This window comes from Lathamus discolor, chromosome 3 (genome assembly GCF_037157495.1).
Source record: "Lathamus discolor isolate bLatDis1 chromosome 3, bLatDis1.hap1, whole genome shotgun sequence".
Lineage (NCBI taxonomy): Eukaryota > Metazoa > Chordata > Aves > Psittaciformes > Psittacidae > Lathamus > Lathamus discolor.
In genome coordinates this window covers 58,755,541-58,782,025 of record NC_088886.1, presented here as the reverse complement: position 1 = coordinate 58,782,025, position 26,485 = coordinate 58,755,541, and the positions used below count along the sequence as shown (strand labels likewise).

General features: G+C 42.8%; 1 protein-coding gene across 3 annotated transcripts in view; it reads right to left on the bottom strand.

Moving 5' to 3' along the window:
- Positions 1-26,234, bottom strand: part of LOC136012332 (glypican-5-like) — a 392,267-nt gene extending 366,033 nt beyond the window's left edge. The window contains exons 1-2 of one of the 3 annotated variants that reach the window (XM_065675474.1): positions 26,146-26,234; positions 23,745-23,924 (exon numbers count right to left, since the gene is read on the bottom strand). The gene's annotated coding sequence lies outside the window, so the exon portion shown is untranslated. The remainder of the gene's footprint in view (positions 1-23,744; positions 23,925-26,145) is intronic. The other 2 variants (XM_065675473.1, XM_065675475.1) reach the window with 2 other exon arrangements.
- Between the last annotated feature and the right edge of the window lie 251 nt (positions 26,235-26,485).

Below are 26,485 nucleotides of genomic sequence, written 5' to 3'. Positions count from 1 at the left end.
GAGAGTCAGATACAAATACCCCTTAATCCTCACATTGCCTATGTTCACAAAACAAAAACCAGAAGTAAAAACAAGCAAGCAATACAAATGACTGCTGAGACTGCAAGTGCAGCAGATGAACAGCTTATACAGAAACCAGACACTAGTAAGGTTTTTGCATATGCTCTGCACGTACACAAATCATGACATAAATCCATGGAATGGCTAACAGGGAAAACACACTTGGGACTACCATGACCCTAATAATAGTTGAGAGAACAGGGTGAAGAATGAGAGAAGAGGATCAGATCCCAGAAAGCAGATTGCAAGGCAGTAAAATGCCATCCAGTTAGCAATAAATATTTTGTCCTATTTGTCTGCCAATCCTGGCTAATTTATGAATTCCAAGAGACAAGGCTCACCTCTGAATGAAAAGCACACTACCGAGCTGGAGCCTTCAAACAGGTCCTTTAAAAGTAGCCCTGATCAGATATGTAAAACTTGAGTACCAACAGAAGAACAATGCATTCCAATTTGCTCCTTGTCCTGTACTCACAAATCCCCTTGTATGTAACTGATCAGACAGAATAAACACACTCTTGGAGCTAGATATCATGGCTGATGAGTCTCAGGCAGAGCATCAGGCACAATTTGTGCCAACTGGTATAATGATGAGCTGATGGCTTCTGAACAGGCTTTTCTTTATTCACATTTGACTTTTGTGCCACATGCCTTTCACCAGATAAAGAAGGAGCTGAAGGGTCCTTCACACTGCAAAAACCCTCAGCAAGAGGAAAAATAACTCTTTTCTGATGCTGAATTTTCTTCTACTCTTTGGCTTCTTGACGTGCAAACATCAGAAGTTATACACAGGATGAGATCACATCAGTGATCTCAATCTGAATGTTACCATATGGGTTAATAGCTCTGCTGGCTGCCATAGTGGAAGTGGTTTAAATTTTCCAGAAGTTCAGTGGTCTAATTTAAGAAAACCAAACTCTCCCAAAACCTTAGACATTAATCTTGAGTGCAATTCCAGCGCAATCAGCGGAGCCACAAGATGGGGAAAAAAAAAAAAGGTAGTTTCTTTGTATCTCAGACAAGACTAAGGTTACATGTGCAACAGATAGAAAAACTGTTTTTTTTCTGGTACTGTGTATGAGTAGTAACTGGGATCTGGAATCCACATGCATGTACAGAATGCCTCCTGAGGTGGAAGTCAAACTTATACCTCTAGGAACTAGGATTAAGGATTTGCAAACCTATTTCAGGAACCTGAGTATACAGGTAAATGCTGAATGGCTTTTACAAACCCCACCTGAATAAGCTAAGATTTGCCTCACTGAAATACAACCTCCCTTGTTAAATAATGCAAATCCCTGGCAGAAATACATCTTTAGTTGCTCCAAGGTTATGAATCTGTTTCTTTATCTTCCCCATTACATGCATTGGCTTTAAGTCAGCAGCTGACTAATGGGACATGGGTTAGATACTGGATGGGGCAATGCCACATTGTGGTAGGGGTTGCAGCATAGTTTGTTAACAGCAATTCACTGTTCAAAGAGTGTCTCATGATTGATGCAAAGAGTAAAACACTACTAAAAGTAAGAGTAGGGAGAATAACTTGTTGATGGATAAGCACAGTGATTACTTGAAGAAAACCCAAACCACTAGTGCAGACTAAAGCATATAATGAACTGATTAGAAATATTCTCAGCACAAGGACAGTGGAGCAAGTACCCATTTCATCCCTGAAAATGAAACAAAAATTAGCAAGTTGTGACATGACTTCTTCAGACATTAACACTAAGGACTGCTAAAGCACCTATAGGCATCCTGCCAGATCAGTCTTCTTTGTACAATTAATAGCAAATTTATTACTGATTCCCACCCATTTGCTACAGTAATAATTTTCCCTCAAAACCTGCTTTTATAAAATTTCCCTGTAACACCCTGACATGGCAAAGATGACTCAGGCTTCTATGCTGCTCATCTGCTCTAGAAATAGTTTCAAGTTTTCATCATCAGTTCTTAGGTTTAGATATAAGCCAGATGACCGACTTGTCTCTAATCTCACACTGGGTTACACACTACACCCCTCTGTTAAAAATCAAGATTCATTCTAAGGCAAGCAGGAGAGAAATCAGAATTCAGCTCTGCCTTAAAAACTGAGTTTTCAGATCTCAGTGCCTATGACCAAATAAGTCACAGTTCTGTCAAGGAGACATTACAGATAACTAGAGGGCTAAACAATCATGTTTAGGGCTTACAAGCATCTGTATTCTATTTTTTGGCTTCTCTACTTTGCATATGCTTCACTACTAAAAATGGAAAGAGTCTTAAAAATAAGGAAAACCCCAAATAAATACCTCTGTAGATGGATCAGCACTTAAAAGCTACACAGAAAATCACTACAGAAAACCAACAGAAACCTATCTTTCTGCTTATTACAGGCATTTTATCAGATGCTTAAATAGGAACCAAAATATACACTTATATAGGTGGGCAGTCAGGTACTCAGCTCTGGGCCCTTACTAAAGCTCAGGCAGTGCCCTTCTGTCCACTGCCAACAACAAATTGAAAGACAAACATTTACTTACTATTGACTGGGAAATGGGGAACCAACAATCATTCCCTTTGATTCGTCTCATTGTAACAACAGTCATTAACTGGGAGACACTGGAAAGGTCACAGAACACCCAATAGGCATCTAATTCTCTTTCCAATTGAAAGCTGAACTTTCCTTGTGATGACTTTTTGGCCACCTTTGGGAAACAAGCCAGTGATCTCAGTTCAGCTCTCAATCAGAAGGTGTCTATGCCTCCAATCCCTCTACAATTGATGCTTGCAGGCGTCATATTTGCAGTCTCAATCAGGTTGGGAACTGACACCAAAGCTGACATTTATGTCTAACATCAAGATATGTAAATAAGTAATAAAGTTACTGGAAAGTAATACCCAGTTTAAAGGTTTAAATAAACCTTTATATTCAGAAAAGATGGAACAACAACAACATAGGAAATCAGATACAATACATATAGCTGGGGATGCCTTCCAGTGTACAAGGCCTTGTATTGTCATGGAACCTGGACCAGCCCCAGAAGGATCAGACGAAGCCCAAGAAAAAAGCAGTGCAGGAGCTGTGGATTTTACAAAGCAAGTTACAGGTTTGACCTAAGCAAACCCATTTCAACCACCAATGAGAATCTGGATTCAGCTGATGAATGAAAAATTAATACAGGTCCAAAAGTGATAGTGGAGGAGACTAACAGTGGGTGAATCTGAAAGAAGGTTACTGCCTGCAACAGTTTGACTACTACTTGTTGAAAAGGAATACTGTGAGGAGCTCGTATATGTCTCTATATGAACTAAATGGCAGGCAGCAACTCCCATTGAGAGGGAATAAGGATGATAAACACATCAGAGGGTGATACACATCATTCTCATTTCTGATGATTCTACTGATCTAGAGGAAGCAAACACTAAAATTAACCTCCTCAGATTTAAACTAGGATTTTATTATCTGGAAACTTTTATATTTAAAGGAAATGCATTTGTTAAACTTAGAACTTAAACAGAAGGAATTACAGGAATCTCAATATTGCTTCTGTTTTGCTCAATAAACAGGACTGCCCAAATGGTTGTATTGAACAGACTGGTACAAGGTTTATTTGCCAGCCTTTCCTGTGATGTTATATAGGTAACAACGGTGTTTTATCAGCAGAATTTGTTGCTTTGGGGAGCACACAGAAAGCCTAGCAATAACCTGAAAGCTGAACATACACATTGAACAGTAGCACAGCTTGCAGCACAAGTGTCTCAGACTTTCCCCTCATACTGATAACCTTTATTCAGTCTACAGAAATTGCAACAAGGAAAGAGATTGATATTTACTTTGGAAGGCATGCTCCAAACATTTATAAACTAATTCTGAAGAAAAATCCAGAGCTATGTAGGTCTATACCCAGCTTTTCAAGCCTAGGAACCACCCACTTAAATTAGAATTTCTCATCTCCTTCAAAAGACATTTCTAGCTACAACTCCCCTTCAATGTTTCACCAGAGCAAGTTCTGGGTAAGCACTTTTCTAAGCGTGTGGAAGCTTAACATCAGGATTGCCTTGTGCAAGCCTAGAATAACACCAGGACCTGTCGTTTCAAGAGGCTTGGCCAAAGTGATGACTGAGGTTCAGGCTGCTGTAGGCATCATGTAAATATTTATGTCAAACTTTTGAAGAGTGAAGCTGAGTTGACACAGAAAAACCCCAGAAGTCTCCTTCACTGCCTACACTATTTAGGCAAGTGCATTTATTAGCCACCTAGCAGCAGCAGATCCTCAGGTGCCAACAGTAGAGGTGCTGGAGCAAAACAGACACCTGAATGCAGGCAGGGAACTGGCAAGGGAGGTAGGTGTTCTCCAAACTGGAATACAGTAATGGTCATTTTGAAGGTTGGCTGTGCTGTAAGTCCTTTTGGTGCCCTGACAACACTGATAAAACAACAAAATGGAAGAGTTTCTAAAGCACTATTTTGTTGTTCCTGTGTGGATATCAATGTATTTAATTGCAAAAGATTATGGAACGCATTCCCCACAGTTTAAAACTCCCACAGATCAAAGGAAGCTATTAACATCCTGAAGGTTAATGCCATTTGGTTGCTGACATATGCAGTTAACAATAATTTGATATAAAGACAAATTCCTCACCTGGTGTGAAACAAAACAGTTTCCGCATTTACATGCATTTAGCTTCTACTTCATTCCAGATCCTCTGGAATACATAAGAATTACTGGACAAGGAATAGCTTAAGTTACACCCCCTCACTTTACCACTCATTTTTAGGAACAGGTTTTATATTTCTTGTTTTTATGCTTGCAGAGTCCCTTCTACTTCAATTTGCCTTAAGGCAGATGTAACCATGCTGTAACCACATGTTTGCTTACTGGAGCCACAGTAAATCTTTTTTTTCAGGATCGAAAATATCCTTGGCAATGTTGGCCTACCTTCCTAAGAAAAACTGTGTCCTGACAGGCATCTAAACTAAAGCAAGTGCAGCTGCATTAAATCTGGGTGGGAATTTTCCTTAGGGGAGTTTGGCTTCCCTTGTTAAATTCTGCGCTGGATACCTTGGAAAATGCCTCTATGTTCTAAGAGTAAGAAGAAAAACACAAAAGCAAACAGGCAAGACTGCAAGCCTACGCAGAGGGCAGAGAAGGTGGTAGTTTAGGACTACTTTGCCATATGTACTGCATAAATAATTAGCAATAAAACTTCAGAAAACTTAGACTACACACAGTACTAGGTGGAAAATACTTCAATAAGACTTAGGTGCAAAAATATTTACTTTAGCCCTTAGAATCACAGAATGGTTTGGGTTGGAAGAGACCTTAAAGCTTATCCAGTTCCAGCCCCCTGCCACAGGCAGGGACACCTTCCACTAGAGCAGGTTGCTCCAAGCCCCCTTCAACCTGGCCTTGAACACTGCCAAGGATGGGGCAGCCACAGCTTCTCTGGGCACCCTGTGCCAGCGCCTCAGCACCCTCACAGGGAAGAACTTCCTCCTAAATTCTCATCCAAATCTCGCCTCTGACAGTTTCAAGCCATTCCCCTTTGTTATATCCCTACAAACCCTTTTCCAAAGTCCATCTCCAGATTTCTCATAGGCCCTCTTAAGGTATTGGACAATCTTGTGTAGCTAGTGCCCGATATTTACCCCTTCTCATTCCATTGGCTGATTGTGAGTATATCATAAAACATTACAATACAATAAAGGAAGGATGAAATATAGATATGAAACACCAGACTGGAACTTGCTTATTTGTTTAAATGATTTTTTCCATAATTAACTCTTGTTACTAATTCTTTACATGTGGCTTTACAAACAGTGTTTGGGAGTATCCTCAGTGATCACCTAGTGCTAGACTGCATAATACACACATGGAGGCAAAGACAGTCAAAGCTGTAAAGATCCAGACACTTTAATCTCCCTGACCATCATTAAGAAAGAGGTATTAGAAAGAGGTGAAACTTTCAAAAGTTCAGAGATACCAAGCCCAACATAGATGTTCAAACCTCCCCTGCTTATTCCAGTTTCCTAAAAAGGTGGAGGAACATGTAATACATTGCTTCCCCCCTAAAAAACACCCCCATGCTCAACAGGAAGCTTCCTAAAAGGACTTCAGCCTCTGTCAGTGTAAACTGGAGAAATTAGCAGTGATTTTGAAACAATTCCTTGCCTGAAACCTGTCCTGGTCAAACTGGGGTAATGTGGCTTCTTCAGGTTTGTTTTATTGTCCTTAAAGGTATATTTAGAAACTACAGATAAAATTTATTGCAGTTGATAGAGAAATGGTGGTCCAGCATCTGAATCACTCCTTACAGTGAGTCAGGAAAGAGCTCACAGGAGCAGAAGCCAAGCTGATACTCAAGTTAAAAAATTCATCTCATATTCACTGAATGTGTTTCTAGCTAAAGCCCCAGCAAGAACATCCCTCAAGAGGTTCTTCTTACAATGTCCCTAGGAGATGAGCACTCGAATTCTGGCTCCAATATTGCTACCTCAATAAGAAAGGAACTTCTAACAGCTCAGACCTTTGTTACAATGCTTTGATGTCCTTGCTCTATTTCAGAGAGCTTATTTTCAAAACAAGTTTATTTTGCTTCCTTTCTCTCACCTTTTGTATGAGCTACTGAAATTATGCTCTTTATTGAGCAGACCTTCTGTTACAGTCCTAATTACAGGACAGCAGACCTGTCTCAGGGGCAGCCTTGATATAGAACCTACCATGCAGAGAACTGCCACTATGAAAACCTGAATACTTTTGTTTCTTCACCCAAGTGCTCAAGAGCTGTCATTTTACTGTCACATTCACAAGATCTTTTGTGCCTTTAATTCACTACATAACTATAGCTTTCTGTACAACCGTAATCCTAAAGGACTAAGATAACTTCTCACCCTACAGTCTATATATAACGCTGTAAACTAATGTGATTTAAAATCTTCATTACTGTACATAAGTAGCAGAAGTTTTCTCCATTATGAGATGCAGTGTTTTGTGCCAGGTTAAGCTAGGTGCCCATGAATTATTCCCGGGGTTACTATATTAAAAGGCATCAACTGGAAAGATAGCTCATGTTTTAGTGAACAGAATTTGACAACCATTTTTGAGCACTATAAACAGCAACTGTTTTCACCTTCATTTTAAAGGATAAGACAACACAGTATTTAGCTTTCTCAGACTGATATGATTCAGAGATCAGAACAGATCTAGGTATTTTAGTATCCCAGAAATTCAATTTGAGGCCACCATTGCTCTTCACTGCATACTAAAGGATGGGCTATTTTAAGCTGCACAATTAGATGTCCTCTGATTTTACCAGTGCCACCCCACCACAACTGTACCCTCCTACTGCAGAGGGGCAATCCTTAAAGGACCTCATCTTCACTCTTTTCACATGCATTATACGAGAACACCTACACAAGCAGTTTCCAAGGGACATGCATCTGTGGGCAACATGGAGTCTATACTTCTCAGGATCTGACCATTCAGGTCTGGACACCTCAGAGATTACAGCCAAAATCACAGTGCTACAGTATTTATAGAGAGTAAAAATCACTAACTCAACCTTAATATAGCTTTTAGCAATAATCCATACTCCATTGATTTTCATATTGCACATTACCACATTGCAGCAGCATTTCCATTCCAAGGCTCTCGCCTTTTGTTCAGCCTTGAAAAGAAGGACTTGGGGGTGCTGGTCAATGAGAAAATGAACATGAGCCAGCTTCAGTGTGCGCTCGCAGCCCAGAAAGCCAACCGTATCCTGGGCTGCATCAAAAGAAGCGTGACCAGCAGGTCAAAGGAGGTGATCCTGCCCCTCTACTCTGCTCTTGTGAGACCTCACCTGGAGTATTGTGTGCAGTTCTGGTGTCCTCAACATAAAAAGGGCATGGAACTGCTGGAACAAGTCCAGAGGAGGGCCACGAGGATGATCAGGGAACTGGAGCACCTCCCATATGAAGACAGGCTGAGGAAGTTGGGGCTGTTCAGCCTGGAGAAGAGAAGGCTGCATGCAGACCTCATAGCAGCCTTCCAGTATCTGAAGGGGGCCTATAGGGATGCTGGGGAGGGACTCTTCGTCAGGGACTGTAGTGACAGGACAAGGGGTAATGGGTTAAAACTTAAACAGGGGAAGTTTAGATGGGATATAAGGAAGAAATTCTTTTCTGTTAGGGTGGTGAGGCACTGGAATGGGTTGCCCAGGGAGGTTGCGAGTGCTCCATCCCTGGCGGTGTTCAAGGCCAGGTTGGACAAAGCCTTGGGTGGTATGGTTTAGTGTGATGTGTCCCTGACCATGGCAGGGGGGTTGCAACTTGAGGTCCTTTCCAACCCTATGATTCTAAGCACATCCTTTTTGTTGTGCCTGCCCCTGAAGGCATCAGTTCCTCACACCCAAAACATCAAGCATTTCATAGAATCATAGAAGAGTTAGGGTTGAAAAGGACCTTAAGGGCATTTGGGTTTATACCTATAACTTGTAAAACTTCACCTATTAACCAAGCTAGGGAAGGCACTGTACTTTTATGGCTACAAAACCTAAATTAAGATGATAATATCTACATGCTGTGAGCCACAGCAGGCAGCTACTTGGCATGTGCAGACAGTGAGTACTCAGAGTCACCAATACCTGTTTATTCCTACCTTGCCTACCTCAGCTCAGAGGTGACGCTTCTCCTTGCAAAGCAGGACATTAATCTTATCATGACAAACTTGACACTAAAACATGAACTATGCACTATTCTACCACGAAGCCACCTTAAAAAACTCCCAGATGTTGCACATCTGATCCTTAGTATGCACCCAACAAGAACAGCCCAGATTTCAAGCTCCAATGTGTCGGTTTTCCTCTCACTTAAAAGTTACCATAGAAATTGTAGATAAATGTGCTTGTACTTGCTGAAGACTGATTAAAATAATTCCAGAACTTAATGGCAGCCATTTTACATTGGACCTTGCACTTGGTGCCAGAGGGAGACTTCAGAAAACATCTAGTGCTTCAATGTTATACAAGCAAAACATTCCATTTGTTAATATTTTAAGAGGGAAATTAGATTAGTACAATGAAAATATTGTACTTGTGAGTCACCAGAGTAACCCAAACTGCTATTCTAAATGTGCTAATAATGTGTTTCAAGAAGTTACTAGGTGCTACAACACAAAACCAGAAGTACACCGGATACTGGTGTACAGCTGGCATGGATACATCCATACAACATCCATATTTTGCCACACACTGTCCTGAGATGCACTACAAAGAACAACAGGCTGGATTCTTCATTTGTGTACACTGGCATTACTGCACTGGTTTCAGTGCATCTGGACTGGCACGGCAGAAGAAAACTGTTCTTTCCTGTGGTCTTTTCCTCAGGAACATAACAAACTTCCTGTCAGTGTAGCTAACTGCAAAAACCCATAGACCTTGGGTTTATCTGGAGCCATCAACACATATTTGTGGAGAAACCCTGAAGAATGTTCAGGTTTCTCAGCCCTACATGCTTCAAGCAATTTAACACTTGGAAAGAACAGATTTTTAAGTGAACACTGTAAAAACATAATTTTCTGCAGCCGTCTGCATCTTTTTTCTGCTGTAACCACACATACTTAAGAATGACTCATGCCCATGACAGGAGCTTGGAATTCCCATATCCCAAGCTACAAGCCAAGACAGCAAGTTATCCAGTTTCCAGTCTCCTCCTGTTTTCAATCCAGCGTTTCCTCTCACCCAAACCTCCCTTCTGTATAGTATTTTACATTCCAAAAGTTTCAGAGATAGCTGCCTTCTGCTTTTTATACACAGAGGAGAAACTGTGACTGCCCTACTCACAGATTAATGACCATACTTCAAGACAACCCAAAGCTAAAAGGTCACCCCAACTTGTTTGGGAAGGATCATAGTTTGGAGGAATTATTTACATACACATATAAACAAACCACACATCAGCTCTACTAATATCTTGACATTTTCTGTTCCTGACCATCAAGCCTGCAGTAAGCTGTGTTAGCTCATTCCTCAAAGAAAGAATTTTATAAGACAAAGAACATGATGCTTCAAGTATTAGCTATTAGCATCCTCTAAAGGTCTCTGCACATGGCTCACAGATACCACACATTTGTTCCAATAGGCTGATATTCAGTTACAAACAACATTGGATGATTCTCTACTTTAACTGGGAATTCAATTAGCATAATTGTCTGTTAATCTACACATAACGGGGACCTGGGAGTTTCTCAGCAGGCATGCAACTCCTCTGGCCTCAGAGCATCCTTGCTAGCTTACACTAGCACTAAATTCAACGTGTAGTGCCTGGTGCTATTGTTACAGCACTCCCTGCTCCTCTTCCCTCACAGTGAAAAAGAAAGCTGGAGATGAATTACAGATGCACACAAAATCTTCCAAGCCACATTCAATTTAGTTTCTTTATCATCACTTAGTCCAGACACCATGAAAAGTTCAATTGCATGAAGGCACAGACTCAGATGTTGTATTAATGTTATCTATTATTCTGGACCTTTGGGAAAGGAGAAGGGGAAAGCAGGTTTCTCTCTCCCAAGCTGCAGATTTTTAACATCTGCTATTTTAATGCAATTTAAAAGAAAATATTTCTGAGCTCTGGAGCGAAAAGCTTATTGGAAGGCAGAGTCCCATGGAGCCTGAATTAGGTGTTTCAGGTCACAGAAATCTCTTATTTCAGCCTTTTTTTAAAAGAGGAATACAATACCTGGGGAGAAAGTTCTGCTTGTTTGCATCTAGCAACATGCAGTGCAGAAGAATGAGGATTTATTTCCAGCTACATTTTATACACTTTAAAGAGCTGACTGTTTAAAGATGTTGAACACCAGACCGAGTGGGATTTTAACCCCTTTCCTGGCAGTGTGGAGAAGAATCCCTTACAATCAAGCCGGAAGACTTCCTGTATCGCCTGCCCTGCACACAGGACTAGGGATGGAATTTGTGTCCTAAGGCACACTGCGAGAGGAGAAAAACCCTTATCTCGAGCTTACACACGCTGCTGTGGGCTTTTACATGGTGGAAGCCTGGATCTCAGCTGTGTCTGCACAAACAAAGGATTCCCGGCACACTGGAGCTGGGCTCACCGGCGAGCCAGGCGCATCTTTTCACTCAAGGGATTTCTCCCGTGTAACTGTCCCTACAGCCAGCGACAAGGAAACAAGAGGTTTCAGCTAAACTAGCCCCATCTCCTGACTCCTGCTAGTATTACACCGGACTATCATGCAAGTAAGCTCTTTGTCTCTATTTTAGGTCTTCTAAAGAGGTTTGTAAGACTAAGAGGTTTCCCTTGCAAACATTTTTTTAGCATCCAACTAGCCCGTTAAAAAGAGCAGATCACTGCAGACGTGATTCCCACAAAGCTGCCTGCAGAGCAGGCTGCCCTCCACATGCCATTCCCTATCTCTGTTCAGGGAATGTGCTCCCCAGCCATTGTTAGTAAATGTCTTCCAGGGAAAGTGCTGGCACCCTGCAGACAAGATCAGTTCTCAATAAATTCCTAGCACACAGCTCCCTACAAAACAGGGTGGGGAAACAGCTAGAATGCTGAGAAACAGTGGCTTAATCTAAGGGACTCACCGATGGAGTGCCGACCATATCGCAACCCTTTCCAAATCAATATGCCCCACTGCCCAGGGCCAGTCAGACATCTCACACTGTGGCAGTGCCCCTTTAGAACTGAGGGCTCTCCAAGAAGCTCAACTGCATTTGCCTTTTGTGCTAGAAACATGGACTTAATAATGAAAATCTGACGCGACTGAAGTCAGCGGATTTGATCTCGTGGGTTGTTTGTACACTTAATACAGAAAGGCTGTGCCTGATTTTGTTGGTTCCCACTAACAGGCAGTGCAAAAGGATGAGGTATTGATGCTATGTGAATTCTTTCCTCACTACATCAAGCTTAAGAAAACACATTGTGGCAATTTGCACTTGTGACATAATGAGTGTCAATTGCCACAAAGGAAGCACAGACAATCTGAGAACTAAGGGATATGAGGATTTAAGTGGTTCTCTCAGACACCCACTTTTATCTTAACTAGGAGGAGTCTTGCTATTAAATTCCACAAGCAAGCACAACTCTGAAAATCTCAGTTGGTAGCTCACCTCCCATGTGCTTTCCAGTGCAAGGAAGCATTAGGAGGATCTGGTTCCCCTTAGGAAAGCCACAAGACTGTTGGGTCCCTTCTCAAACATGGACAGTGACCCCCCCACACACATACAGCATCAAGGAAAGCTTGAGTCACAGCTTCCATAGCTCACCAATCTCCGTCCTCAATTTATCTCACTCTTCCTGAGTTTGTCCCCCCCCCCTCAACTTCCTTGCAGGCCTCAAATTTGGTCGCTGTTTTTGCATATGAAACGCCCCCTCGACTATCTCAAAAGTACCTCTGTAGCCCCTCCAAACTTCCATCACCCCAAAGCTGCTGCAGCAATAACCCACCAGTGATGCTTTATCACTGCTGTAAACAGCTTCCCTCCTTTGGGATAGGTTCTGCTCACAGTGTTGCAAGAGGATCAAAGAACAGTACTTGTTTTGTCCAGCTGCATGTCACACAGTAGCTCAAGGCTCAGGATGGGCAGAAACCCCACACATCTCCCCAGCTGCTGAGAACCACCTGCAGCCTGCAATGTGTCCTCACCTGCTTGCTAATAGCCTCCGAAGGAGCTCATTCAGAGCTTGCTTGGATAAGTATAAATTGTTTAGTCTTCGCAGTGCAGACATGCCTAATCCACAGCAGCATGAGATTAGATCAAATACTTGGTTTTCTTTTGCCAGCTCTTTTTAAAAGAAGGGGGGACAAAGTTGGAAACCTGTGTCATTTCCAGAAAGACACTGCAGTTACTGATCTCACCTAACTGAATATTCTTTATTTTTTTTCCCTGTCACTTCATTTGTTTTGTTCCCTAGTTTATTCTTTTCTTATGATTTGAGACTAAAAGCTCTTTATGCAGAGATCATGACTTGCAATACATTTATACAGCACCAAGCACAATACTAAACAGATGGGCCTTCGGCACTATCAGTATAAATACATAATCATACACTGTTTCTCTAACCTACAGGGAACACATCTGGTATTGCACACAAGAGTCCTAGGGCAGGACTCCTCTTTCTGCGGCACACCAAGGTAGAGCAGTAAGCCACAGCCTCAAGTTAAGCTTTTAGGGTCTGGAATTACATACTTAAACTACATCTTGTGACTTCGAGACAGGGGCCAAGTTAGCACCAACTTACTGGAATGCTGCAGCTACAGAATGCTGAACAGTAACTACAGTATAAACTAGCCAAGACCAGATACAGGCAGTAAAGTAGTTATTCATACACTTTTTTGGTCCCTGGAGTCTATTTCAGCTGGCTGCACTTCAGTATAATCACCTTGATACACAGACACAAGAGGAACTCCAAAGGACTCCTCTGTGATAAAACATCAGGAGCCCTCAGCTGCAAAGGTTAAACAGATACAGTGGATACCACAATTGAGCAGAGCAAAAAACCACAAGATTACATGAGTGTATTTGCTCTTGCCTTCATTCCTCCTGTCCCCTAAATGGGCTGTCAAACTCAGTTTGGGAAACAAGGTGCTCCATCCATTGATCTTGCCTTGCTGCTTTTCCTGTAGAAGTTAATATAGTGGCTTTCCAAGCTAAAATCAAGGCCTGCAGATGCTTGATGCTCAACATCTAAAGGAAACATTATTACCCTCATCTTATAGATGGGGAACAGACAGATTGAACAGACATATTAAACAGCCTCTAGACCATTCAAAAGGCCCTTAATTGAGCCCAGTGTTGAACTCAAGTCTTGCATCCCAGCTGATCCTTCAGTCAGACCTTCCTTCTCTCCAACAGGATCTGTAATTTTTCCGTACAAAAGCTGTAGAAACTATTACAATTTCTGCACATAAATTTCCCCATGAGGTTGACAGAAGGAAGAAAAATAAGACAGTGGGGAGTAAAGTCAGAGGAGGTAGCATAAGATAACTGTCAAAACTGTTCAGAGCCAAGATCCCCAGGTTTACACATCCAAGGAACTGAGTCAGCTTCCTTCCAATAAATATTTATTGGGACCACTGACTACTTCCAAGGTCAGCATGTGCCAGATATTGACCTTCATTACAACAGCACAAACAGCTTTTACCAATCTTGAAATTCATCATTCTCCAGGTGCTGATAAGCCTGTTCCCAGCCCTACTCCAATTTTGTTATTTTTAATAACTTACTCTGGAAGTATCTGGAATGTGAATTCGCTTTTCCGTTCATTCCTCTCTCTTACTACAGTCAAGGATTCCAGCAGCTGATTTCAAGTGATATTTACTTCTAAAAGGTTGTCAGACATGCTGACTGGTAAATGTTCATCACACAGAAAAAAGAGCCTACTCTTTCTGTTGATGGACAGGATTCCTGCAACCCAGGCAGTCAGCTTCACACCACCCAGACAATTCCATAGCAAGGAACATTTTCATTTGGAATTCCATGACTTTAAATATTAGTAGGAGCAAAGAAAACAAGCACAAAAAAAAAAAAAGCTTTTTTTTGTGGCCTTCATAAATCCCACTCAAACAGCCCACAATACTCATAGGCAGTAAATGCTCAAGTCTGTAAGCTCCAACTCTAGTCTAATATATAACTTATTCTTGCTAGGGTTTTAAAATAAGAATTCCATCCCTCCCTCTTCCAGTTCAGTCTTGCTGGGAAGATGCTGCACATGGACCTCAAGAGGGGACTTGTGCTAGTTTGTCAGTTCTGCACCCTTCCATGCCCTACCTGCCACAAAATATCATGCATGGCCAAAGTAACCCTGATGGCCACAGCAGCCTCACTTATCCACTTAATGAAGTTATGACCAGCAGGTAAGAAAACCTGTACTTGCTCTGAAACACCAGGACTTCAAACTCAGGCTACAGAAACATATACAGAGCCTCAGATGGAAGAAACCTTTGAACAAACCACAGTGCTCCAGAAAGCCCTTTTCACTCTGGAAAGAGGAACCAGTGAGTTCAGGGTTCCCCAATTCTTCTGTCATTCCCCCCCCAGGTTCCACAGTTAATTGACAGAAGACAAAAACCCAGCTTTGGGAGACTTCTGGGGCATGTCTGGTGAACACCACATTCAGATTTGCAAAGGGAAGTTGGAAATAGTTCCAATATGCCAAGCTGACATCAAAAGCAATTGGTGGTAGTAACAGAGGCAGAGCAGAGTCTGGATTAAAAAACAAGCTTACTAAGTTCACCATAGCTCAGACTCAGCTCATCTTCAGCACACTGTGCAGACCCATTACAAAAGCATTACTCCAAAAGCTTTTCCCAACATCTGCAATTCTGAAGTCACAATTAAAGGCTGCTGAACATTCTGTTCCTGCCATTTCTCCTAAAAATCCTTTATTGGCAGAAAGAACATGTTACATCTTTACTACTGTGATGCCCATCCTATGCCAGCTACAATGTCAAGCACTATTTATAGCCTCATGAAAACAGAATGCACTTATGTAAGACTGCCTTAGTAAATGCAGTTTAAGGAGGAATAGCAAACAAATCCACTTCTTTGTGTAGTAAAACCATTATCACAAATTTGTTATTGCACAGCAACAGAGAAGCTCAGCAGTTGAGCCCTGTCCTCACTCAGGTAGACTCAGAGTTGCTGAGGTTGGAAAAGACCATTAGGTCCAACCATTAACCCAGTACTGGCAAGACCACCACTAAACCAATTCTCAAGGCACATCTACATATCTTTCAAATAACCCCAAAGATGGCGATTCCACTACATCACCAGGCAGCTTGTTCCCATGCTGACTGCCCTTCTGGGGAAGGGACTGTTCCTAATATCCAGTCTAAACCTCCCCTGGCACAGCACAAGGCCCCTTTCTCTTGTCCTATCCTTGTTCCTTGGGAGCAGAGCCCAGCCCCCTCCTGCCTCCATCCTCCTGTCAGGCAGTTGTAGGGAGCGATAAGGTCCCCCTGAGCCTCCTTTTCTCCAGACTAAACCCTCCCAGGTCCCTCAGCCGATCCCCATCACAGTTGAGCCCCAGGCCCTGCACCAGCTCCATTGCCCTTCTCTGTACCTTCTCCTGCACTGACACACCATAGCGGAACCCTCACTGCGGAACCCTCACTGCTCCCTCAGGAACTCAGGCTACCCCTTCCTTCTAACTCCATGCCATGCACTACTTTCTCTCCTCAGACCTCACCATTCCACCTGTGTGCAGTTTCCTAGGCTTCCCTGTTCCCTAAAATGACTCTTCCATATCCAAGTCTTCAGACTCTTCACTCTTTTCCCATCTCCCCATTTAGTTTTTAACATTTCTGCAGGCCAGCCAGGCACATGCATCCCCCAGCTTCTGAGTGCTAGATGGCCATAAGAAAACGATGCAGAAAGCACACTGGAGTCTCTGCTCCCACTATCTATCTACTTTTCTAGCAGATTTCTGGGGAAATGCTGATGTAACCCAGGACGTTAGCTCAGACATATCCAGGATGAACTAGAAAGCAGCTACCAAACCAAATCATTTCAGTCTCTGCAAGACTGGAGGGCATGTAAAGAACTCTCTCTTGGTCACATGTGGATAGCTCTTCCCCACAGGAGCAGAGGCTATCCCATTCAACCTAACCATTCTGTATAGAAAAGTTATAGAAAGTATAGTCCACAGCCCAGTAGTCTTAGAGCTTTACAAACACAAGTTTGTAAAAATAACCGACCTGTATAAGTGCACCTGCCATTCTTGCTGAAGCTTCCTCGAAACATCCAGCTTGATGTAGGTATGCCACAACTGGAGAGTTTTAGTCCATGGTAGTTGACTTCCAATGAAGCTTGGAAGACGTGCAACAGATTACTTTGCCCATTGCTCCAAATGAACCTCTAACTGTGCAGGTGGTGGGTTTTAAGAGGCTTCTGTAAGCCACTGATGCCCAGGCAGGCCTTCTGCTGACTGAGGAGCCACCCCATGGTCCTGCACTGCAAAGGGCTCCTCTCAGCTACTGGCTGGGTGCAGGCTGCCCGCACATACAGACCAGTCCTGGCTGCTATGGAAACATGGGTGATGTCAGCATTATGGTGCAAGAGGGGCTGGAAGGAAGACCAGTGAGCTCAAATTAACATCTGCACATGGATTCTGAGCAACCAAAGACGAGAGCACTGATCTCTCACAGGTTGCATTTGCCTACTGTACATCTAAAAAACAGCACTCGCAAACTTCGCTAAGTTTTAATTCAATGCTTTTGATGTTTCCAACACCTCTTTAGCATCCTGTGCTGAAGTATGGATATGGCTGTTCCTACGTTCACATCAGAGTCAGCTCAGCAGCTTTCCCATGAACTAAAAGTGGCAACATTGGAGCAGAAGTATTGAGTGTCAACGCCGCTGATGAGAAAGTTTAGTCAAGAAAGAATAGATACCATCTGACACATGGAACAGCAGCAGTAATTTGGAAATTAGAGCCCCTGACATATGCTTTCTAAAATTATCCATGAAACTAAAACCAAGGGCAATATACTTTAAATATTCTTACAGGAAGCCTGCAGACACAGCCAGCATGCACGCTGCAGCACTGCTGTCTGAACAGCACTTGCAAAGCAGCCTTCTCTGTGGATGAGCACAGACACCAGCTGTAGCCCATCCTTCCCCACCTCAAATGCCCATGCCTCCAGTTCTACGCATTGTTACAACATCACTAGCAAGACACACGCATACCTTTGGTAGCTCTTGTTTCATGCCAGATTGGTCAAAGTATTCCACATTTATTTTATTGCTGCCTAATTGACCTCCCTTCCCCCAGGACAGCACTAAGCACAGCCTGAACATTTATCTGTTTGATGCAATGTGATTTTCAACCAGCTGTGGAAAACACTGGCATCCCAGCCAGGCTCTCAAGGAGAAAAGTGATGCTGCAAAACCATATTTATCTGAAAATAGCCCCAGTCCCTCCTCACCACGACCCTGCCTTCAGACAGCTATGCCTGATTTGCTGCTGCCCCATAATTTAGCATGCACTAGAAGAGGGGATCATAGCCCCTCCTGGCAACAGCAACGTTGGGCCAGTGGCAATCACATGGAGACAAAGCAAGGGACAAACACTGGTTAACCAGCTCAGTGCTTGGGGGCTGTTAACTCTTAGTAACAGATGGCCCCAGGGAGTTTGTGGCCTGTCATGGGGGACACTAGGTCCCCAGAAACCTGGTTTAGAGGAAAGTGTCCCTGCCCATGGCAGGAGGTTGGAACTGGATGAGCTTTAAGGTCTCTTCCAACACAAACCACTCTGTGACTCTACGATACAAGAAATCTAGATCTTTTTGAAGCAGAGAAGACAAAATTGTCAAGTATCAGTGAAGCATCATGAGATACATATCCACCATCAGTTTTGCAAGTTTCTCTTTTTACCAGCCATTCCCCACCTTCTCTTCGCTTTATCAAAAGCTCCAGTTTCAAACTATCTGCTTGTGTCAAAGCATGCACCAAACTGTGCAATAGAAACATTCTTGCTCTGTGGTTACTTGACACCACTTGCATACTGGTGTCACAACCCACTGAAATCAGTGACCCTATTCCTTCCTAGGATTGTTGCTGTTCTGGCATGCACAGGAGTGCCACAAGCCTCACATCAGAGAATTCATACATATATACACGCACAAAGAAATGCGGCTCTTAACTGTATATGAAACAGGGAAATAGAGAGGAGCTGCAGGAGAAAACTCATAGTAAAAATGTAGTACTAGCAACAGCCCTGCTGCAAACAGCCACAAGCAGGAAAGTCACTTCTCATGCTTCTAAATGACACATGTGCCATCCCACCTGCACATGTGCGTGCATGCATGTAGAAGAGGGATTCAGCATTACTGGTAAAACACAAGTGTTTGAGAAAGGATTTTGATGGTGAAGAGAATGACTTAATGGGGATTCTTCTGGGGAAAAAAGTGTGAGAATAAGAACAGTGACAGTTGTAGAAGAAAAAATTAATAGGGGCATTAAGCATAATTAGCCTAGTAAACAATAATAAACCAGGCTGGTTAAAAGCATATGGGAATTACAGCGGCAGTTTGGATAACCAGACGACATATGTCCAGTTTGAGAAAGAAGCTTTCATGAGTTCAATGAAGAATGAATTCTGCCACAAAACCTGAAAGCACAGAAAGTTTTAAAGGAATAGACAAACCCCAATGAGCTATGTATATTCTTCAGGGGCTATCATGCAGAAGGCATATCATCATTTCATGCTAAGGCTGCCATCAGCTGCACTGGGACTAGACCATTACCCTTCACAGTTCAGGCTATATTTATTTTGATTTGGTGTTAGTCAGCACAAATACTGCATTTGCCCCAAGTGCTCAGTTTGTTAACCTGCCATGCTTTTTACTGATAACTTCCTTGCACCTTCAGAATGTGGAGTTAATGAGCGGGATAATGAACTTGTCCTGACCCTATACCCTCTAAGACAGCAATAGAGCCAAGTGTATGAGGGGGGCTTAGCCAATCTGGAAACGCAAGCAAGAGAGGCACTCCCTCTCTCCAGAGGGAGGCCTGGTAATCCCACAGATTTCCTTCCTCCCAAATACTCAGCATAACACTGTTACCACCGTAGCAAGTTCTATAAGGCACTTCAAATATTTCATGTTAAGACCTGCCCAAAATTCAAGACAAAAACTTATTCTACACAACAGTTCCAGCTAAAGCTGTGCATCAGTCCTTGTGTAGCACATAGGCTGGGCAAGAAAATCAACCCAGAGACCTCACACTTCTGAGCTGCTTGATTCAGTGCATCTGTCTCAGTGTGTCACTGGAATAAGGGTGTCATCCCAGGGATGCCTGTCTCCTTTCCAGTAGGATAACCAGTTGTCATCCTTACCCTTAGTGGGCAGACAGGGCTCTTGCCTGTCACAAAGGAAAACAGGCAGGTGAATGATTCCCAGTTTCAGGACAGTGTGCAAAGCCTTTGCTTAACACAGGCAGTATGCATTCTCCCAATTGCATCCATCAAGGTCAGGCACAACACAAGTAAATATTCATGCCTAGCTTTACTCCTCTTTATCAAAATTCAGCCTAGCTCCAATCCTAATTTTCTCAGCATTTGTCAACCCTGTATGAACTATGTGCTATTGATGTATGTGTCCAGTATAAAGATTAATTGAAGAGCCACTATTCAGGAGGGGTTAACTTAATACCCTTCTGTAGCTGCTCTGCAGTATTTCATGCAACTTGTAGCCAGGAATATTTTATTAGCTCCATGAAAAGGGAGTCATGGCAAATGCTGTTGCTCAGTCTTGGCTAGCTGACACTGCTACACAAGTTCCAGTTCACAGAAAAGGCTGAGGAGGGGACAAGACAACAGAGGGAAGCTGGGAGGTGGCTCCTTCCAGTTTGAGGACAGAAAGCAGACACAGCTCTGATGTATCAGGACAATGGCAATTGTACAGTACTTTACACAGAGGGATGCTCACAGCAATGGCTGGAGACACTGTGCTATTGCTTTTGACTTCTAAGAAAAACAGGGTTTGTGGGATGTAATTTCCTTCCAGTTGCCTCAGTGCATTCAAGATTAAGAGCTAAGCCTGATATTTACTCCTGATTTGAGGCATAATTATCCATCGACCTGAAACTCTTAAACATGATTTGGAAGAAAGGAAAGCAAAGACCATCAGATTAAACCTGCTGGTATAAAAATCATTAGAGAAACATATTAGTAGAAGCTGTGTCGCCACTGAAAACAAACAAAGCTCTCACAGGAGAGTTAATCTGAGGGCAGGAGAGAAGAGCTCTGCAGCCACAGAAAGCTGCTGCCTGGCCAGTGCTAGTCTCTTCAGGTGCTTGGAGTTTCTCCAAGGACCTATCCTCACATTTGCACACCTGCTCAAGAACATAAGGAGTAAAACTATGTTTTCCAAGCCACCTTTCAGCCTATGCTTGGGGACTGCTTCCTAGACTTAGTTTAATACCATGGATGTTTTGGTCAGGGAGCTGATGACTTGGTCCATTCCCTGAAGGGGTGACTAACCACTTTGTGGAAGTTTAAATACTCAGACCACTTTGAGACACATGGCTGGAGGCTGCTATCCAGGACACAAAGCAATCAGCTATAACAGTTAGCACCCAAAGTTATAAAAAGGGTAATATATTGGTTAAAATAGAAATTCAAACAAAATATTCAGAAATAGAGACACTTATCCGGGCAGGCAGTTTGGCAGCTGGCAATCAGGTTTAGATTTAGACATCTCTGAATAAGAGGTTTTACATAAATACAATTCTACATATCTTACATCAGCTTTTATAGTCAGATCTCAGTTCTGCAGCTGATTGAGAGCTCTGCTCATGATCCAGAAACTTTTACAAGTTTCACCAAGACTGCCTTTTTGTAATTTAGTATGAATGCCAATTCCAGCATGCAAATTAACTGTGAGGCCAGCTCTTTGAAGAGCTGGCTATCCTCAATAGCTGGTGAAGTAAAGGAGAGTCAAAGCATCCATAAAAGCACAAGATGAGAGTATATTACAAAATGGACAATTACCATGGTGTGTAATCCTGACACATTCAAATAGTTAATGCTTCTGGGAGTAGAAGGGAAGCCAATAATAGAAGCTAATAGTTCATTCCAAACAATGAGAGGGAATTAGATGCAGTCAAATTCTGTATTTCAGCATAAATACTGTTAATGTGTTTCTAAATGGGTGGGCAAAAAGACAGTTTTAGGATAGAATAATTAAGCCTCCTTTGTGACATGTCTCTGCAGAGATTTTCCATTATCTATTTTCTTATGTATTAATAGAGGATCAGAATTATAGTTTAATTATTCATGGAGTTCTAAAGAGATACTCTGTTCAAAAAGTCATTGACATTACACGCAAAATCCACCAAACTCCCGTGTACCTTAATGAGGCAAAGCAAGAGACATGAAAGGCAGCCTCAGGATGGGTGGACAGAGGGCAGTAGGATACTGCTCCTGGCAGGACAGCTCTCCAGGCTCTGCAGGGATGCATTTTGGGTCACCTTTCATCTGTCCTCAGGGGATTTACCCCACTACATATGGGTAAGGTTTCACAAAGCACCACCACACTGACACAACACTGTCTCAGCCTGGCATTTCCACAGGGGCTTAGGGGGCATAGCTCCCCTCATGGCTCAATATTTTTATATTGCTTTGAAAGTCTCAGACTTAAGGTCTCCATCACTTGCATGAGCCCTTCTTTCACAAACACCAATTCCCAAAAATCTACATAAGACAGATTATCCAGTCTCCAGGGACTGTAACTTCAACAATGCATAACCACAAACACTTTTTCATTACATGTAGAGTCACTCTACACTAAAGTCTGCTGTAATAGCAAAGGTTATTCTTTACCTGAGGATGTACCTATGAGGGCTTGCTGCCTCTGCAGTGACAGAGCATAACGCTGCTCACTGCTGTCTGGTGCCATCTCCTGGCACGAGGAGTAACACGACCCGATAAATCCTGTCAATGGTACTCAAGATACACTCTAGGCCGAAGTATCTTCAGGATTGGATGAAAACTGCTTACCACACTGGAAACCACAAATACTAGAAAATTTACTTTTACATTAGATTATACAAGGTAATGATAGAATAGCTGTTTTTCTCCTTTCTTGGTGTAGATTTGCTTAAATTAGCATTTCGGCCAAAACAAAAGCTACATGCTCCCCAGAAGAATAGTTTATTTTCAGACTTTTTAGCCTCAAAAAGGAAATGAATATGTTTGTGAAACACTTCTGATTAGAAGCAAACCTTTCAGTTACTATAGAACTTCTCTACAAAAGAGGTCATATGAATAAAGTCCCCAACAACCAGAGAATTTTCCTTGAACCTACCTTAAGGTGAGAAGTTTCAGCAGACTCCCAGAACTCAGAAGTAGGAGTTAAACACCTGAACCAGCTAAATATTACTAGGACAGGTAACTGCAAGGAACAAGTTTTCAAAACATAGAAAATGTACACATTATCCCACACAGACCCATTCTGCAGATAAAAGCCTGTACAGATCATTATTATCTAGAGCCTTGCAGTTCCACTGCATATTCATGCATGACCAGCTGATCAATACTGGCAAAATCTTTGTCTTAGACACAATTTGCTCACAAATACACCATAATACATGTTTACACCAAAGTGTATTGACTCTCATCTATAAAGCAATGCCAATTAAAAACAGGCACATGTATCACCAGTTCTTTACTTTAAACTAGCACTTTTATAACTGGCCTGCTTATTAGTCCCTTCAGTATGAATTATACAGACATTAGACATTAGTTCCCCAATTGAATACTCTCTTGTACCCACAACTAACACAAGAAATTGGAAGCAAGCCTTCATTAAGTCACAAATTTAAGAGTTCTCTTGCACAACTGCTGAATAAAGGACTATTAATCTGTATCACTGGCACAAAATTTTCTCCAGATGTGTTCATGAACAAACAAGTTATGGGGTGAAACAAACCAAATTCAGATTTACCACAACCGTATTTCAAGGAACCCACAGTTAGCTGACCTAGCTTGCTGTCGTAGCTGAAAGCTTTACTGAGTTGAAGCACGGGTATAATTAACAGCCACTTAGGCCACTGCAGGCCTAGGTTATACAGATCTATTTGAAAGTTACAAAGCGAGTTTTGAAAGATACGTTTTTGTTCCACACCTAAACCAGCTTCCAGACATTACACTTAAGAAGAAGCAAGCTCATGCATGATTTCTGCTCAGTATTTGTCTGTACCTCTTCCTTCAAAGCACTGTCTGAGCACACAGGATGCAGACACGGATCCTCCACAGCTTAGTCCAGAGCCTCTGCTTGTGTTTCCTGACCTTTAACTGCGACTCCACACCTCACTGTCATCTCCAGAAGCTTAGCCTGGGATCCCTCTGGGCAAGTGCTGTGCAAACAGAAGATGGCAAACTGTAAAGAGAAGAGCTTTAAAGCACATCACAGCCTGAGCACCTCATCCGATATTCACTGTATCGCTTCAGCAGCATTTTTTTCCTAAACCCACCATCTCATGCCCAGCCATTACAACTTTAGCCCCCCAAAAGACTACCTTGCCCTGCCAATATGCTTCAGGGGAAACAGCCCCTGCTCGCAAAGGGCCTGCACCAGGGACAAGGACTAATGCAGTGGAGAACTGTACACAGGACAAGCCCTGGGTTGGCTCTCCATTGCTAAATCATTAGCCATAATCCATGGTTAGCCCTAGGTAGTATTTGCATTAACTAAGGCCTTTGGGGCCTTTTCTTACTTCCTGAGACCAACGCAACTTATCAGTTCTCCAGCTGAACAGGCGCTAACAAAATGGTGGTCAGCCCAGTCACACTTGCCACCTTACACCTTCCCTTCAACCAGAACAGCAGCTTTTATCATAGCCCACAGCCTCTCTGAAAGAAATGCCGGTTTGAAGATATGGTAGTCTACAAAACAAGACTGGGCTGCTCATTTCACACAGCTGGGCTGCCGGGGGTGCAGGGGAGGAGAGGCCCCATGCCTAGCCCTGCAGATCCCCAAGCATAAAGTTGAAGTAAAAAGCGTAAGGAAGCATCTTCTAAATCCCACTCCTCTAAGTGAGAATATGTGTAATGCCACCAAAAAAAGGAGAAAGCCTCAGTGCGTTCAGACACAGTTCAGCCTGGGAAGCTCTCTCCAAGCCCTGGGCCTGAAGAAGCTGAGAGAGCCTTCCCTGCTGGCATGAACATGGCAGCCCCACACACCTGCAGGCCCAGGGCAGCCAGCAGAGCCTCTCCTCAAGGAGGAACTGCTTTTACAAGACAGACCTTAAGGATATTTAATAAACATGGGGAAGTCACATGGGGAGGCTGCAGCTTGGTAAAGGGTTAAAATATCGGAATCAGAGTTACTGCCAAGATCTAGTAACACAAAATGCCAGACCTCCCATGTTTTTACTGCAGGCTTCTGCAAGAAGAGGCACCCCATTAGTCTCCACCAAAAGTATTTCCGCCTGGATACTTGAGTCCCTCAACTTAACATCTAAAGGAACCCTCTCACACCCTGGAAATCAACCCAGGCTGGAATGCAAGTAGGTGGCACAGGAGGTTTGTATTAACCCTCATACATATAAACAAAAAGGTGTCAAGCGTTGAAAGTCATCAACTGCAAAAATTCTTACAAATACAACTTAATTGCAAACACATCCCTTGTCTTTCATTAGAGAAGTTAAAAGGAAGAGTGCATTTGCACAGGCCCAGATGCAGTCCTTTTAACATGAGAGTTACTGACCCTCCCAGAAAGCAACCCTGACGCTGTTCACATGGTGAACTGCCAACAGTTACACAGATGCTTGACCACATTGAACACAGATAGAGTTACCCATTGGGGTAACAGGACTTGGTTCTGTTAAGAACAGAAACTGCCTGTACTTGCTATCCTTTAATATCTAAAATGCACAGAAATCCTTTTAGGACACAGTTCCCAACGAACAAAACTTCTCCCCCAAAGTGTTTATCTCCAAGAAGGTCTGCACCCACTTAAGGTTTCTGTACTCCCATCTTCCCTTCTCCATCCACAAGTTTCCTTTCATATTTGTATTTCGCCTCTGGTTGAAGATTCTTAAAGGAAGTAAATTTCCAGGAATAAAAATTTAGCTTTATTCATTTGACCACAGAATGTTACTTTGGAAGCAGCAGTCAGTTAACTCTGAGAAAGGGACTGTTATGACTACCTGCCTAAAGTACACTGCTTCTCCAGGGCTGCAAGCTTAAATCAGTGTACACCAGCTTACACTAATATACACCAGCGCTAAGTACCCCTTCCACCTTCCCTTCCAAGCTCTCTGGCTCCAGCTCCTCTTAGCCAGCTTTCTCCAGCAGGAACTGAACCCAGCTGCCCCCAAAGGGCCAAAGGCAACCACCTCTTCAGGATAATCACACTGAACAGTACTCTTCAAGGTCATGTGAATAGTCTCCCTGGTTTCTCAATATAACTCACTTCTGCAGGGGCAGAAGTTACCACAAGTATCAATACTCATCTAGTTCCTCACGAAAATACAACAATCAAACAGAAAAGTACCACATTCAGAAACTTCCCTTAAAACACTCCTAAACAACAGACAAATATCTTTCCTTTTGCTCATCCCACTACATGGGGTCCACATCTAGCATGCGAAGGTTACCTGCCAGTGTCACACAGAGCCATGAATAGCTAAAGCTTTCAGCCTTTCAGGGTTCAAAATCTTCCTTTCAGGAAAGCCACCCTCCTGTACACACAGCACAGAGTAAAAACAAACCTTTCTCCCCTGCCCTTGCTTTTAAGGCTGGTGTTCCCAGCATTCCCTGGGGGGCAATCAAGTGGGAAAATAGTCACTTGAGGTAGCTGCACCTGAAGCAACACTGCCCCTTACTGAGGATTTAGTAAAAAACAGACATTAACAGTCCCAAAATAAGGACCAGGGAGAGGGGTTCATTGCTTTAATCTGACCCATGGCTCAGCGCACCATAGAGGTCTGATGGCCA